Source organism: Chiloscyllium punctatum, chromosome 1 (assembly GCF_047496795.1).
Source record: "Chiloscyllium punctatum isolate Juve2018m chromosome 1, sChiPun1.3, whole genome shotgun sequence".
In the NCBI taxonomy this organism is placed as follows: domain Eukaryota; kingdom Metazoa; phylum Chordata; class Chondrichthyes; order Orectolobiformes; family Hemiscylliidae; genus Chiloscyllium; species Chiloscyllium punctatum.
The window spans coordinates 133,461,128-133,477,283 of NC_092739.1; positions in this window are offsets into that span (position 1 = coordinate 133,461,128).

Sequence of the window (16,156 nt, forward strand, 5' to 3'; positions counted from 1 at the left end):
TAGTCAACCTGTCCCTGGGTCTGCATATTCCAGCATAGCTCATCTGCTGGGGTTTTCTTTGTTATGTACAGTTACAATGTTTAAAAGACATGTGGATAAGTACATAAATAAGAAATATTTGGAGGGATATGGCCAAGTGCAGGCAGACGCGACTAGTTTAGTTTGGGATTATGGTTGGCATGGACTAAGTTGGACCGAAGGGTCTGTTTCCACGCTGTATGACTCTATAATAAAAAGATTTTGATGGAAGTCCAGTAATTCTAGATGGTAGGGAACCTTCTCAAAATGAGTGAGATTTTGCTCAGTTCTAACACCAGAAGAAAAAACTGTACGAGCTACAAAGATTATGTTGATAAATGTGGGCAAAGATGATCAAATCCGAATTAAAAACTGAGGTTTCCATGGTACCCCGAGAATACCAAATGCAGAATGGGGAAGCCCAGCAGTATTATTGCTAGACTATTAAATCCAGAAACTCTGCTAACGTTCTGGGAACCCGAGTTCAAATCCTGCCACAGCAGATGGTGGAATTTGAATTCAATAATAAATTTCTGGAATAAAGAATCTACCAATGATCATGAAACCATTGTTGATTGTTTGAAAATCCATTTGGCTCAATAATCTCTTTCAGAGAAGGAAATCCGCCATTGTAACCTGGTCTGGCCTACATGTGACTTCAGACCCAGAACAATGTGGTTGTCTCTCAACTGTCCTCTGAAATGGCCTAGAAAGCCACTCAGTTGCAACAATCACTACAAAGTCTTAGAAGAGAAAAAAAAACAAGGCAGACCACATGGCATCGACCTAGGCAACCCTATAAAGTCCTCCATACTATCATGTGGGGGCTAGTGCCAAAACTGCGAGAGTTGTCTCTGAGACTCACTAAGCAACAACCTTTTATTCTTTTGTTTTATTCACTTGTGAGACATGGGTGTCGTTGGCTGGCAAGCATCCCTAAGTTGCCCTTGAGAAGATGGTGGTGAGCTATCTTCTTGAACCACTGCAGTCCATGTGCTGTAGGTAGATCCACAATGCCATTAGAAAATGAATTCCAAGAAATTTGACCAAGTGACAGTGAAGGAACAGAGATATATTTCCAAGTCAGGATGGTGAGTGGCTGGGAGGGAACTTGTAGGAGGTGTTGTTCCCATGTATCTGCTGTCCTCTGCTTTCTAAATGGAAGTACATCTAGATAGAACACACTGCTGCTATTAAGTGTTGATAGTGAAGGGAGTGGATTCTTGTGAATGTGGTACCAATCAAATGGGTTACTTTGTCCTGGATAATGTCAAGCTTCTCAAGTGTTGTTGGAACTGGCCCCACCCAGGCAAGTGACTCCAACCAGTAGAGAGTTTGCCTCCTGATCCTCATTGATTCCAGTTTTGCTGGAGCTCCCTAATTTCACACTTGGTCAAATGAAGCTTTGTTGTCAAGCAGTCACTCCTACATCACCTTCACAATTCAGCTCTTGTGTCCATGTTTGAACCAAGGCTGTAATGAGATCAGGAGTTAAGTGGCCCTGGGTGTCACTGAGTCAGTTATTGCTGAGCAGGTGCTGCTTGATAGTACTGTTGATAACACCTTCCATCATTTCACTGATGATCGAGAGTAGACTGATTGGCTAGTTTAGATTTGTCTTGCTTTTTTTTAAATTGTACAGGCCATACCTGGGCAGTTTTCCACCTTGTCACGTGGATTCCAGTGTTGTAACTGTATTGGAAGAGCTTGGCTAGGGGAGCAGCAAGTTGTGGAACACAAGTTTTCTGTACTATTGCCAGAATGTTGTCAAGGCTTATTGCTTTTGCAGTATCCAATTTCTTGATATCATGTAGAGTGAATCCAATTGTCTGAAGATTGGTTTATGAAATACTGGGGACCACTGGAAAAAGGCTGAGATAGCTCATCTAACCACACTTCCGGCTGAAGATTGCTGCCTGGGCTTCAGCCTTATGTTTTGCATTTATTTGTTGTGGACTTCCATCATTGACAGTGCGTATATTTGTAGAGTCGCCTCCTTCAATGAGTTGTTAATTGTCTTTTTACCTGTCCGGGACCAGCGTAAGACAGAGCAGAGGTGATGTTGGAGACAAGGAGCTTGCCGGGAAGGTAAGAGAACAGTATAAATTTTTACCCTCGAAGCCCACGGCCTTTGTCCTGTCCAGAAGCAGCGGGAGACAGAGCAGAGGTGACGTTGGAGGCAAGGAGGTTGCCAGGGAGGTAAGGGCTTAGTATAAATTTGGGCAGCGGCTAAATCCGAGACACTACACGTGTAATATCTCCCTTCTGTCCAACCTCCTCTAACCAGAAGAAAAAGGACTCTAAGGTAAGCTTTTTTTCCCCCTTCTTTTCTTTCATATATTTAAGTGCATTGTTTGGTTTTAGTTAGTTGGTCTAAAGTTAAGGTTTACAACTGCAGGGGAACTCAGACCCGTGACATGTGCCTCTTGCCTGACGTGGGAGCTCAGGGAAGTGCCTGATGTCCCTGACTCTTACACTTGCAAGAAGTGTGTCCAGCTGTAGCTCTTGTTTGATCGCGTGACGGCTCTGGAGCTGTGGATGGACTCACTGTTGAGCATCTGCAATGCTGAGGAGGTCATGAATAACACGTTTAGTGAATTGGTCACACCACAGATTAAAATTGCTGAGGTAGACAGTGAATGGATGACCAAAAGGCAGAGAAAGAGGAGGCAGGCAGTGCAGGTGACCCTGTAGTCATCTCCCTCCAAAACAGGTATACCGTTTTGGATGCTATTGAGGGTAGCAGTTGTCAAGATCATGGCACTGCTGTTCAAAAGAAAAAGACTCATAGTGCCATAGTCATAGGGGATTCTATTGTAAGGGGAGTAGATAAGTGGTTCTGTGGCTGAAAACGAGACTCCCAGATGGTATGTTGCCTCCCAGGTGCTTGGGTCAGAGATGTCACTGATCGGCTGCAGAGCAATCTGAATGGGGAGGATGAACAGCCAGTTGTCTTGGTGCATATAGGCACCAACAATATAAGTAAAAAAATGAGATGAAGTCCTGAAAGCAGAATTCAGGGAGCTACGAGAGAAGTTAAAGAGGAGGACCTCAAAGGAAGTGATCTCAGGATTGCTACCAGTGCCACGTGCTAGCCAGGGTAGAAATGAAAGAATAGGCAGGATGAACATGTGGCTTGAGAAATGGTGTAGGAGGGAGGGGTTCAGATTTGTGGGACATTGGGACCGGTCTGGGGAAGGTGGAACTATTACAAATTGGATGGTCTACACCTGAAGCAGACTGGAACTCCCTTGGCGAAGTTTTTGCAACTGCTGTTGGGGAGGTTTTAAACTAATGTGGCAGGAGGCTGGGAACCAGAAGAGAAGACTACTGGACAGTGAGGTGGAAACTGGAGACTGCAAGGATCACAAAGTTAGCATTACTAAGGGGAAGAGTAGGCAGAGAGCAGATGAATGCAAAAGAACTGGAGCCTGAAGTGCATATACTTTAATGCAAGGAGCATAGTGGTAAAGGCAGATGAGCTTAGAGCTTGGATTGGTGCCTGGCGGTATGACGTTATTGCGATCACAGAGACCTGTTTGAAGGAAGGGCATGATTGGCAACTAAATGTTCCAGGATATAGACGCTTCCGACAGGACAGGGAAGTAAGTAAAAGGAGTTGCATTGCTGGTCAGGGATGATGTCATGACTGTGCTAAAGGAGGACACTATGGAGGGCTTGAGCAGTGAGGCATTATGGGTGGAGCTGAGAAATAAGAAGCGTGCAGTTACATTGTTGGGGCTGTATTACAGGCCTCCCAACAGTGAGCGTGAGGTAGAAGAACAAATAGGTAAACAGATTATGGAAAGATGTAGAGGCAGCAGGGTGGTGGTAATGGGAGATTTTAATTTTCCCAACATTGTAAGGAGCGTCCAGGAAAGGTTTCTAGAGTAGTATGTCAATAGTACGACAAGGGGGAAAGGGACATATTGGACCAGGTGTTGGGGAATGAGCCAGGCCAGGTGGTAGAAGTTGCAGTGGGGGATTTCTTTGAGAATAGTGACAACAATTCTGTAAGTTTTAGAATACTCATAGACAAAGATGAGAATGGTCCTAAGGGAAGAGTATTAAACTGGGGCAAGGCCAATTATATCAAAATTAGGCTGGAGCTGGGAAATGTGGATTGGACACAGCTATTTGAAGGAAAGTCCACATTTGAAATGTGGAAGGCTTTTGAAGATGGGTTGAAGATAGTGCAGGATAGGCATGTCCCTTTGAAAACAAGGGATAGCAAAGGCAAGATTCGTGAACCATGGACGACAGGAAAGCTAAGGACAGAACGGGCATTGGAGGAATATTAGAAGAGTAGGACCAATCTTAAACGAAGAATCAAGCAGGCTAAAAGCAGTCATGAAATAGCTTTAATGAGCAGCATTAAGAAGAATCTCAAAGACTTTTATTTTTATATAAGAGGGTAACCAGAGAAAGGATTGGTCCACTAAAGGGTAAGGAAGGAAGGTTGTGTGCTGAAGCTGAGAAAATGGGTAAGATTCTCAATGATTACTTTGCATCAGTGTTCACTGAGGAACGGGAGGTGATGAATGCTGAGATTAGAGATAGAAGTTTGTTTACTCTGGATTATGTTGACATAAGGAGGGAAGATGTGTTGGGTAGGCTAAAGGATATTAAGGTGGACCAATCCCCAGGACTGGTTGGGATCTATCCCAGGTTGCTGAGGGAGGCAAGAGAGGAAATAGCTGGGGCCCTGACATATCTTTGTAGTATCCTTAAACACAGGTGAGGTGCCAGAAGACTGGAGGGTTGCTCATGTTGTCCCCCTGTACAAGAAGGGATAATCCAGGAAACTACAGACCAATGAGCCTGACATCAGTGGTAGGAAAGTTGCTGGAGAAGGTACTGAGAGATAAAATCTATTTATATTTGGAAAAGAATGGGCTTATCAGTGATAGGCAACATGGTTTTGTGCAGGGTAGATCATCCCTTACCAACTTAATAGAATTCTTTGAGGAAGTGACCAAGTTGATAGATGAGGAAGGGCTGTAGATGTCATATACATGGACTTTAGTAAGGCATTTGATAAGGTTCCCCAAGGTGAACTAATGGACAATGAAGTCACATGGTGTGCAGGGTGTTCTCGCTACGTGGATAAAAAACTGGTTGAACAACAGGAGACAGAAAATAGTAGTTGAAGGGATTTTTTTCGAAATGGAGAAAGGTGACTAGTGGTGTTCCTCAGGGATCAGTGCTGGGGCCACTGTTGTTTGTAATATACATAAATGATCTAAAAGAGGGCACTGTTGGTCTGATCAGTAAGTTTGCAGATGACCTGAAGATTGGTGGAGTAGCAGAAAGCATAAGGGATTGCCAAAGAATACAGGACAATATAGATAGACTGGAGGGTTGGGTGGAGAAGTGACAGTTGGAGTTCAATCCTGGCAAATGTGGGGTGATGCATTTTGGGAAGTCTAATTCTATAGTAAACTGTACTTAAACGAAAGAGCCTTGGGAAAAGTTGATGAGCAAAGAGGTCCATTGTACCCTGAAAGTGGCTGCACAGGTGAATAGCATGGTCAAGAACACATATGGTATGCTTGCCTTCATGAGATGGGGTACGAAGTATAAGAGCTGGCAGGGCATGTTAAAATTGTACAAGACTTTGGTTCGGCTGCATTTAGAATACTGTGTACAGTTCTGGTCGCCACATTACCAATAGGATGTGGACACTTTGGAGAGAGTGCAGAGAAGTTTTACAAGGATATTGCCTGGTATGGAAGGTGCTCACTATAAAGAGGGGTTAGGATTGTTTTAATTAGAAAAAAGGAGATTGAGGGGGACCTGATTGAGGTCTACAAAATCATGAAGGGTATAGACAGGGTAGATAGAGATGAGTTTTTTCCCCAGGTGAGGGATTTAATAATGAGAGGTCACTCGGTCAAGGTGAGAGGTGAAAAGTTTAATGCGGATATACGTGGCAAGTACTTTACACAAAGGGTGGTAGGTGCCTGGAATGCGCTGCCAGCAGAGGTAATAGAGGCAGACACGGTAGATTGATTTAAGGGGAGTCTGGACAGATGTATGAGTAGGTGGGGAACAGAGGGATACAGATGCTTAGGAATTGGGCAATAGGTTGAGACAATGGATTCAGATTGGCTCAGATTTGGAGAGCCAAAGGGCCTGTTCCTGGGCTGTAAATTTTCTTTGCTCTTGTCAGTAATGATGGGATTTGGCTCCAAATCATAGACTGGTGGGTCTGTTGTTGGTGAGGGAAGAAGCAGGCTTACTGTAGGAATGCTGGGAAGGGAGAGTGTTTCTGGACATTGGGCAGTGATGGAAAAATCTTACTTTCTCTGTGCAGTAAACCCTAGCTCCTTTTTCATGCCAGGTGAAATATAAAATGGAGATAAATGTAGGTATGCAGTCTCACTAAAACATTCAACTGACAATCTGCTATCTGGGAGTAGTTTGGTTGCCCAGCTTTTGTACTGCATCAATTAAACTGGGAAGTAGGCAGATTCAATACAGGTTAGATTTGTGTTTGCAATTTCTAAAATGTTTACATCTGACCCAAACCCACCTATTTCTGGGCTAAGTGGGGGAATTCTTTCTGTTGGGCAGAATCTTATAGGGGCCTGAACAGTGTGGGCTATGGTGTCAAATGTGCAGAATTTCATAAAAATTCCAGCAAGATCTATTTTGGGAACAACTGAAATGAGCTGCCAGAGGAAGTGGTGGAGGCTAGTACAAATACAACATTTAAAAGGCATCTGGATGGATATATGAATAGCAAGTGTTTAGAGGGATAGGAACCAAGTGTTGGAAAATGGGACTAGATTAATTTAGGATATCTGGTCAGCATAGATGAGTTGGACCAAAGGGTCTGTTTCATGCTGTCCATCTCTATGACTCTACAACTTGCTGCACTTTTTCACTAAGTACCAGGCAACAAGTTGAGATTCTTGGTAGGTAGCAACGAGTTACCTATTAAGGGGATATTGCTCTTTAACAACCTAATTAACTCTAGATCTTGCCTCATTCACTTGCAACTTTGTCTTGTACTGCCTGTCTTCAGCAAACTGCATGCTGTGAATTCTCAACATGGAAGTCAGAACAGATACCTGGTAACTTCAACTCCTGTTTTCTCCAAAGGACATCCACGTTAGACACCAAGCCCCATATCTCAAGGCATCTGCACCCTACATCCATGGGCATTGGCATCTGACATGCAGCCTCCAAGAACCCTCATGACATATCTCTGGACCACTTGCAGTATGCGTCTGTACTTCATACTACATCTCAAGGTGCAATGTTAACTATTATTGTAATGCTGCAGTGTAAAGACACAGTTTTATGCATTTCATGGGTGGAACTAAGTTGCAACTCTGGTGTGTTTTCTTGTTGTCTTAGTACTCACTGAATTTGAGCTTACCGCGATGTTCGCAAAATCCTTGCTTTGCTTTGTTTTCTTGCGCCTTGCTTCTCAGCCAGACTTACTAGGCTCTCAGTACTGCAGTATTGACAGGCTATTTGCACAGATACACAGCTAAGAAGTTTGTCACATTGTCAGCTGTCCTCAGGCAGATCATTGGGCGAGCCTTCAATCAGAGTGTCCTGGCACTGTAAGTCAAGGGCAGCCTCTAATACCAATCAGTCAACCACTTGGGATGGTCAGAGTCAGGATCCTCTTCTCATCAGAGGATCCAAATGCTAGGCAGCACACCAGCCATCTTGACTCTTTCAGAGCAGACGGAATGGGGACTGTCTAAGGTTGGAGTGGGAATGAAGTAGTAGAGCATGAACAAAAACAGAAGTTGCTGGAAAAACTCAGCAGGTCTTACAACATCTGTGAAGAGAAATCAGAGTTAAAATTTCAGGTGTGGTGATCCTCAGAACTGTTGAATCTGTGAAAGGGTAACCAGACCCAAAATGTTAACTCTGATTTCTCTTCACAGATGCTGCCAGACCTGCTGAGCTTTTCCATCAAGTTCTGTTTTTGTTTACAACATCCACAGTGCTTTCTATTTTGATTTAGTAGTGCACAAACCTTGGTGGGAGATGGATGCAATAGCAGAAACAGATTGCATGTGAGGTATCAGCAGGAAGGTGATGGCACTTACAATGGCAGAGTGTAGAAGGTCATTTCATTCAGTCTCACAAACTGGTAAGAGAAAACTCAACTTGGCCTCGCAGAGAGAAACCCTCTGTGAAATGCGACAAAATTGACACAGCCAAAAAAAAAAATGAGATTCAGCCCATTGTTTTTACAATATCAAAAAAGAAGAAAATAATTTATTAGGGTAGAATCATGCCTGTCTGGGTCTTGGAACACCTTTTCAATTAATAATTTCAAAATTCTTAAAGGGATTTGTTTCCACCAGCACAGAAAATAAAACAAAATGATTTATTAACTGCAATTGGCTACACAATATGTGGTACAACTGACGAGTCACATGTCATTCAATTTAATTTCTAAATGCTCAACAACACAGTCACTTGAGAGTATATAGTTAATCTGGTCGAGCTCTGCAGGTCAAAAACTGTCAATATATCCAGGAGACTAACCATTTAAATTAGTAACAATCCAAAGAAGTCCATTTGAAAATTCAAAGAGAGAAGATTGAATGCTAGTTTACAAAAGAAAGCTTTGGAAGTTAACCTGTTATTTATGGAGCACTCTAATTATATAGTAGGTGAAGCAAATTGAACTGCCAAGTTGCTTTCAGGAAAATTAAAGTTAATTGCATGCTTCTCGAGCTTTACAAAAGAAGTAAGCTCTGCTGAAGGTGAAAATGATGGAGAAGGGTATTGGAGGAACCCTCCCATACATACAATCACTCATAAATAAATTATTACAGCAGGAGTCTGGTTTTATGTAATGGTTTACAATCAAGTTACATGGATCAGCATCGACTCGCAATTACTCTCGCCTTGAAAGTGAAACAAACATCGTTGGTTGAATCTTCCCACACTTTAGCAAAGTGTCATTTTCATCAAGTTTCATGGAGGTTTTCTTTCCATGAGGCTGAGTGAGTTTTCTGGTGTGATTGCCACAAACTCACCTGATTAAATACTTTCTGCATCCTTATTCATGGCCATCTTGTCTGATGCTAGCCCGAGTTTCCCACTCACCATAGCTGGAAGTACTCACCCCTGCCTAGATATCCTGGGACATATCAGCAGCCCTGTTGCCAGTGGCATCTTTGAAAGCAGCCTGGAGCTGTCCTATATGGATGCAGTCATTCCCAGCAGGCCTGGTGGAAAGGCAGAAATTGGCATCCTCCTTTGCAGCCAGAGTACTGAATGTCCAGATAGATTGGGTGGGAAAAGAAGAGACAGCAGGCTGTTTGTCAGGGCACTGGGTAAGCTGCAGGATTACAGTAAGGCAGTTGGGACCCTGCTGCTTTGGGTTGGCTGTCTCCATCTCCACCCTGCCTGCCTGCCAGCCTCAACCTTCTGGGAGGTCTGAAGAGAGTACATCTGGCACTGGGGAGGACATTCTCTAGATAAAAACACCCTTAGGGCTAACCAATCAAACTTCCAAAGTCAATGGTTCCACTATAGGATAGGTGCCCTCCAGCCCCCTTACAGAGCCCGAGTCCACACTGATACGTAGAGGGAGAGAAAGATTTAAGATCTTAGCAATACACAATATTCCATTGTTGAAGTGATCATCTCCTGTACCATGCACATGCAATGGGTAAGTCTCAGGTTACTGCTAGGCTCCATCTTTGCAAACATTGCTACTGCATCACAGGCATTAGTAGGATTCATTTATCATTTTTATATGGTCAGGGTGGCTTGGAAAGAATTTGGGCTGCATATATCAAGTAACGCCTAACGTTCACAAGCCATGATGCTCATAGCTATGTCTCAGCTTCAGTGTTCAAGTACCTATGAAGGGACTCACATCACTAGAACCTGAAGCCTACTTCCTCACGGAATGAAGAACTTACCCTGCTCAGTCTGGGCATAGTTATTAGCCAATTTCATTTCCATTGTGTATTCCATTATCATTTACAGCATAATGGAAGGCAACAGCAGTCAGTCCTTGAACAGAGTCTGAGCCTTTCTGTCTTGGTGACTCCCCATTCAGAGCCTGAAATAATCTGTTCAGTGTGTTCCTAATCCTGATCAGCAGTAAAAAAAAATCTAGAGCAGAGCAGAGCATTCTCTGTGAATATTAGATCAAGACTGGATATGGCTGCAGTGGCCATCTTGTGTGAACAGCCCAGTGACACTTTGCCCTGAAAGGCCCATTGCAAATGTTCTAGACATTGTGGTAACAATGTCACTTAAAGAATTTTACAAGGGTACCTCATTTGCAGGAGGTTGGTGGCTTGAGAGTAATTTTTGATCTGAGCCTACCTTGCCACTGTCCATGATGGGTGGTTGGGACTTGCATCCTCGGAATTTACCATCACTCCTTTCAGCTTATGAGCGAGGACGCAAATGGAAACATCTGAAAACAAAACAATGATTTTATTTCAGATTTAGACTGCTTGTCAGATGAGGACCAACATTATACTGAACATCTATGTAATATTTGATAAGTGCCATATGCAATAAAACAGTCTGCACACAAACAATAAAATCCTTTAAGGTATGCATATGATTGGGTATGAGTCAATCTTAACGGAACCATACACTGAAACAAGCTGATGATTCACTATAAACATTGACCAGGATCCCAGTGGGCAATCACATGTGCTTTAATGTAGCATAGTAAACTGCATATTACTTCTGGCACTTTATCTGTTGTTGTTCACACTCTTGACATCTGAACTCCTTAATACTGAACTCCTTGGTTACTGTAAAGATTTTGTTACTTACTTTCAACAATTGCTACTTACAGTGACACTCCTGATTAGTCAAGGAACAGCAGCAAAACAAAACTAGTAGCATTCTCCCATTGTCCCTCCAAAAAACAGAAAGATGATCATTGAAGCACTGGGAAAACCATTTAAACTGGGTACAAACAATACCTGCAGATACTGGAAACCAAATACTGAATTAGTGGTGCTGGAAGACCACAGCAGTTCAGGCAGCATCCAACGAGCAGCAAAATCAACGTTTCAGACAAAAAGCCCTTCATCAGGAATAAAGGCAGTGAGCCTGAAGCGTGGAGAGAAAAGCTAGAGGAGGGTGGGGGTGGGGAGAGAGTAGCATAGAGTACAATGGGTGAGTGGGGCAGGAGATGAAGGTGATAGGTCAGGGAGGAGAGGGTGGAGTGGATAGGTGGAAAATGAGATAGGCAGGTCGGACAACTCCGGACAAGTCAAGGAGACAGTGCTGAGCTGGAAGTTTGAAACTAGGATGAGGTGGGGGAAGGGGAAATGAGGAAGCTGTTGAAGTCCACATTGATGCCCTGAGGTTGAAGTGTTCCGAGGCGGAAGATGAGGTGTTCTTCCTCCAGGCGTCTGGTGGTGAGGGAGCAGCGGTGAAGGAGGCCCAGGACATCCATGTCCTCGGCAGAGTGGGAGGGGGAGTTGAAATGTTGGGCCACGGGGCGGTTTGGTTGATTGGTGTGGGTGTCTCGGAGATGTTCCCTAAAGCGCTCTGCTAGGAGGCGCCCAGTCTCCCCAATATAGAGGAGACCACATCGGGAGCAACGGATACAATAAATGATATTAGTGGATGTGCAGGTAAAACTTTGATGGATGTGGAAGGCTCCTTTAGGGCCTTGGATAGAGGTGAGGGAGGAGGTGTGGGCACAGGTTTTACAGTTCCTGCGGTGGCAGGGGAAAGTGCCAGAATGGGAGGGTGGGTCGTAGGGGGTGTGGACCTGACCAGGTAGTCACGGAGGGAACGGTCTTTGCGGAAGGCGGAAAGGGGTGGGGAAAGAAATATATCCCTGGTGGTGGGGTCTTTTTGGAGGTGGCGGAAATGTCAGTGGATGATTTGGTTTATGCGAAGGTTTGTAGGGTGGAAGGTGAGCACCAGGGGCGTTCTGTCCTTGTTACGGTTGGTGGGGTGGGGTCTACACTTCAACCCCAGGGCATCAATGTGGACTTCAACAGCTTCCTCATTTCCCCTTCCCCCACCTCATCCTAGTTTCAAACTTTCAGCTCAGCACTGTCTCCTTGACTTGTCTGGACTTGTCCGACCTGCCTATCTCCGTTTCCACCTATCCACTCCACCCTCTCCTCCTTGACCTATCACCTTCATCTCCTCCCCCACTCACCCGCTGTACTCTATGCTACTCTCTCCCCACCCCCGCCCTCCTCTAGCTTATCTCTCCACGCTTCAGGCTCACTGCCTTTATTCCTGATGAAGGGCTTTTGCCCGAAACGTCGATTTCGCTGCTCGTTGGATGCTGCCTGAACTGCTGTGCTCTTCCAGCACCACTAATCCAGTATTTGGTTTCCAGCATCTGCAATTATTGTTTTTACCTCGTTGATTTTAACCCTACTGTGAATCCTCTTGCAAGGATGCCTGCCTTGAAGAAGTTTTCCTCCTCTCTCTACAAGAATCTCAGGGAGTCCCTCTCCCACTGCAACTCCCAGGTCATTTCCTCTGCTCTGAAGCTCTTCAACCATGTCGTGAAACAAACTGGGTACCTCAGCCACATTTGCTTCCTCAGTGCCTGCCTCCGTAACCAACTCATCCCACACGGACTCCGGACAACCTTTAAACCAGCTGAGTTCAGACCCGAACAGGACAAACAGTACAGACTACAGATTCAAAAACACCAGCAACAGTTCTCCTTCAAGATCCTCCGCTCCACGCTTGCAGCAATGTGCCGGCACATAACCTCTCTACAGTCAGCCCTGCCCCAGCTGAGGGCCACACTCTGTCAGAATTGCAAAGGACCCACTCTGTACTACATCCTCAGGAGAATTCATACTCTCAACAAACAGTATTTCAATTCCATCTCAAACATCAAAAACTGTAAGTACAACAAACTTTTATCCACCCACCTCCATAACCAGCGCTCCTCAAACATTCCAGAAGATTCCCTTGGCCTCGATAAATGCCATTAGCCATGCGGCTGACGCAGCTACCACCCCCATGCTGAGTGATGATGTCACTTCCGCCTCTATCACGCCTCTATCATGGCCACCCCCACAGCCACTTCTGGCCCTTCACATCATCGCTGATGCCACATGCTCAGTGACTTCCGCCACCCCTACTGCCATGATGACCACCACTTCCGCCCCCACCAGCGCCACTCACCTGCATTCTGCTGACACGCCCCCCACAGACCCCACTGTCACTATCCCCACCCCCCAGAACCCCGAGGGGAACATTACCCCTGCTCATACCTCCACCCCCATTCCCCCCACCATCACACCCACTCCAGGTACCGGCTCCGACCCCACTCCCAGCTCCACACCCACACCAGATCCCAGCTCCCGGCCCTGCCGAGTTTTCACCATCCCTCCAGACCTCCCACTCACTGAGGACGAACAATCAGTCCTCAGCAAAGGACTCACCTTCATCCCCCTCCGTCCACGCATCAATGAATTTAATACACGCCGTGACGTCGAACAATTCTTCCGTCGCCTCCGCCTCCGAGCTTACTTTCACAATCAGGACTCCCGCCCACCTTCCGAGGACCCCTTCGCCCACCTCCAACACACTGCATCCACCTGGACACCCCGCGCTGGCCTATTACCTGCCCTCGACCTCTTCATTTCCAACTGCCGCTGGGACATTAACCGCCTCAACCTGTCGACACCCCCTCCCCCACTCCAACCTCTCACCCTCACAACGCGCAGCCCTCCAATCCCTCTTCTCTAATCCCAACCTCACCATCAAACCAGCGGATAAAGAGGGCGCAGTGGTAGTCTGGCGCAATGACCTCGACACCGCTGAAGCCAAACGCCAACTCAAGGACACCTCTTCCTACTGCCCCCTCGACCATGACCCCACCCCCCATCACCAAACCATCATCTCCCAGACCATACAGAACCTCAGCACCTCAGGAGATCTCCCACCCACAGCTTCCAACCTCATAGTTCGGGAACCCCGCACTGCCCGGTTCTACCTCCTTCCCAAGATCCACAAGCCTGACCACCCTGGCCGACCCATTGTCTCAGCATGCTCCTGCTCCACTGAACTCATCTCTACCTACCTTGACACTGTCCTATCCTCACTAGTCCAGAAACTCCCCACATCCGTTCGAGACACCACCCACGCCCTCCACCTCCTCCAAGACTTCCGTTTCCCCGATCCCCAATGCCTCATCTTCACCCATGGATATCCAATCCCTCTACACCTCCATCCGCCATGACCAGGGCCTCCAAGCCCTCCGTTTTTTCCTCTCCAGACGTCCCCAACAGTACCCTTCCACTGACACTCTCATTCGTTTGGCCGAACTGGTCCTCACCCGTAACAATTTCTCCTATGAATCCTCCCACTTCCTCCAGACCAAAGGCGTAGCCATGGGCACACATATGGGCCCCAGCTATGCCTGTCTCTTTGTTGGCTATGTAGAACAGTTGATCTTCCGTAATTACACCGGCACCTCTTCCTCCGCTACATTGATGACTGCATTGGCGCCACCTCGTGCTCCCGCGAGGAGGTTGAGCAATTCATCAACTTCACCAACACATTCCACCCTGACCTTAAATTTACCTAGACCATCTCTGACACCTCGCTCCCCTTCCTGGACCTCTCCATCTCCATTAGTGATGACCGACTTGACACTGACATTTTTTACAAACCCACAGACTCCCACAGCTACCTGGATTACACCTCTTCCCACCCTATCTCTTGCAAAAATGCCATCCCGAATTCCCAATTTCTCCGCCTCCGCCGTATCTGCTCCCAGGAGGACCAGTTCCACCACAGAACACACCAGATGGCCTCCTTCTTTAGAGACCGCAATTTCCCTTCCCACGTGGTTAAAGATGCCCTCCAACGCATCTCGTCCACATCCCGCACCTCCGCCCTCAGACCCCACCCCTCCAACCGTAACAAGGACAGAACGCCCCTGGTGCTCACCTTCCACCCTACAAACCTTCGCATAAACCAAATCATCCGCCGACATTTCCACCACCTCCAAAAAGACCCCACCACCAGGGATATATTTCCCTCCCCACCCCTTTCCGCCTTCCACAAAGACCATTCTCTCCGTGACTACCTGGTCAGGTCCACACCCCCCTACGACCCACCCTCCCATTCTGGCACTTTCCCCTGCCACCGCAGGAACTGTAAAACCTGTGCCCACACCTCCTCCCTCACCTCTATCCAAGGCCCTAAAGGAGCCTTCCACATCCATCAAAGTTTTTCCTGCACATCCACTAATATCATTTATTGTATCCGTTGCTCCCGATGTGGTCTCCTCTATATTGGGGAGACTGGACACCTCCTAGCAGAGCACTTTAGGGAACATCTCCGAGACACCCGCACCAATCAACCAAACCGCCCCGTGGCCCAACATTTCAACTCCCCCTCCCACTCTGCCGAGGACATGGATGTCCTGGACCTCCTTCACCACCGCTCCCTCACCACCAGACGCCTGGAGGAAGAACACCTCATCTTCCGCCTCAGAACACTTCAACCTCAGGGCATCAATGTGGACTTCAACAGCTTCCTCATTTCCCCTTCCCCCACCTCATCCTAGTTTCAAACTTTCAGCTCAGCACTGTCTCCTGGACTTGTCCGACCTGCCTATCTCCTTTTCCACCTATCCACTCCACCCTCTCCTCCTTGACCTATCACCTTCATCCCCTCCCCCACTCACCCACTGTACTCTATGCTACTCTCTCCCCACCCCCACCCTCCTCTAGCTTATCTCTCCACGCTCCAGGCTCACTGCCTTTATTCCTGATGAAGGGCTTTTGCCCGAAACGTCGATTTCACTGCTCGTTGGATGCTGCCTGAACTGCTGTGCTCTTCTAGCACCACTAATCCAGTATAAACCATTTAAACTGGCTATTTCTCCTAGGATCCATCCAAGTTACATCAAGAAATTGGGAAAACAATTCTGCATCTCAAACCACATGAATTTTGTTGTTGTTCTGAGATTCAGGAGCAGGAGCTGCTGAAAAGATGCAAACCACTGAGCATCTAAATATTAAAAATCATCTGAGTGTCAAAGTAATGTTTTCTTTAACACTTCCCAATCTCTTCAGTCAGATTTTTGTTCTTTCACACTGTACTTTCACACTGAGCAACCACGCTTTGCTCCCATATCTTTCTCTCAAGTTTCCTGTAGTCCTAAGTTAATTCTCAA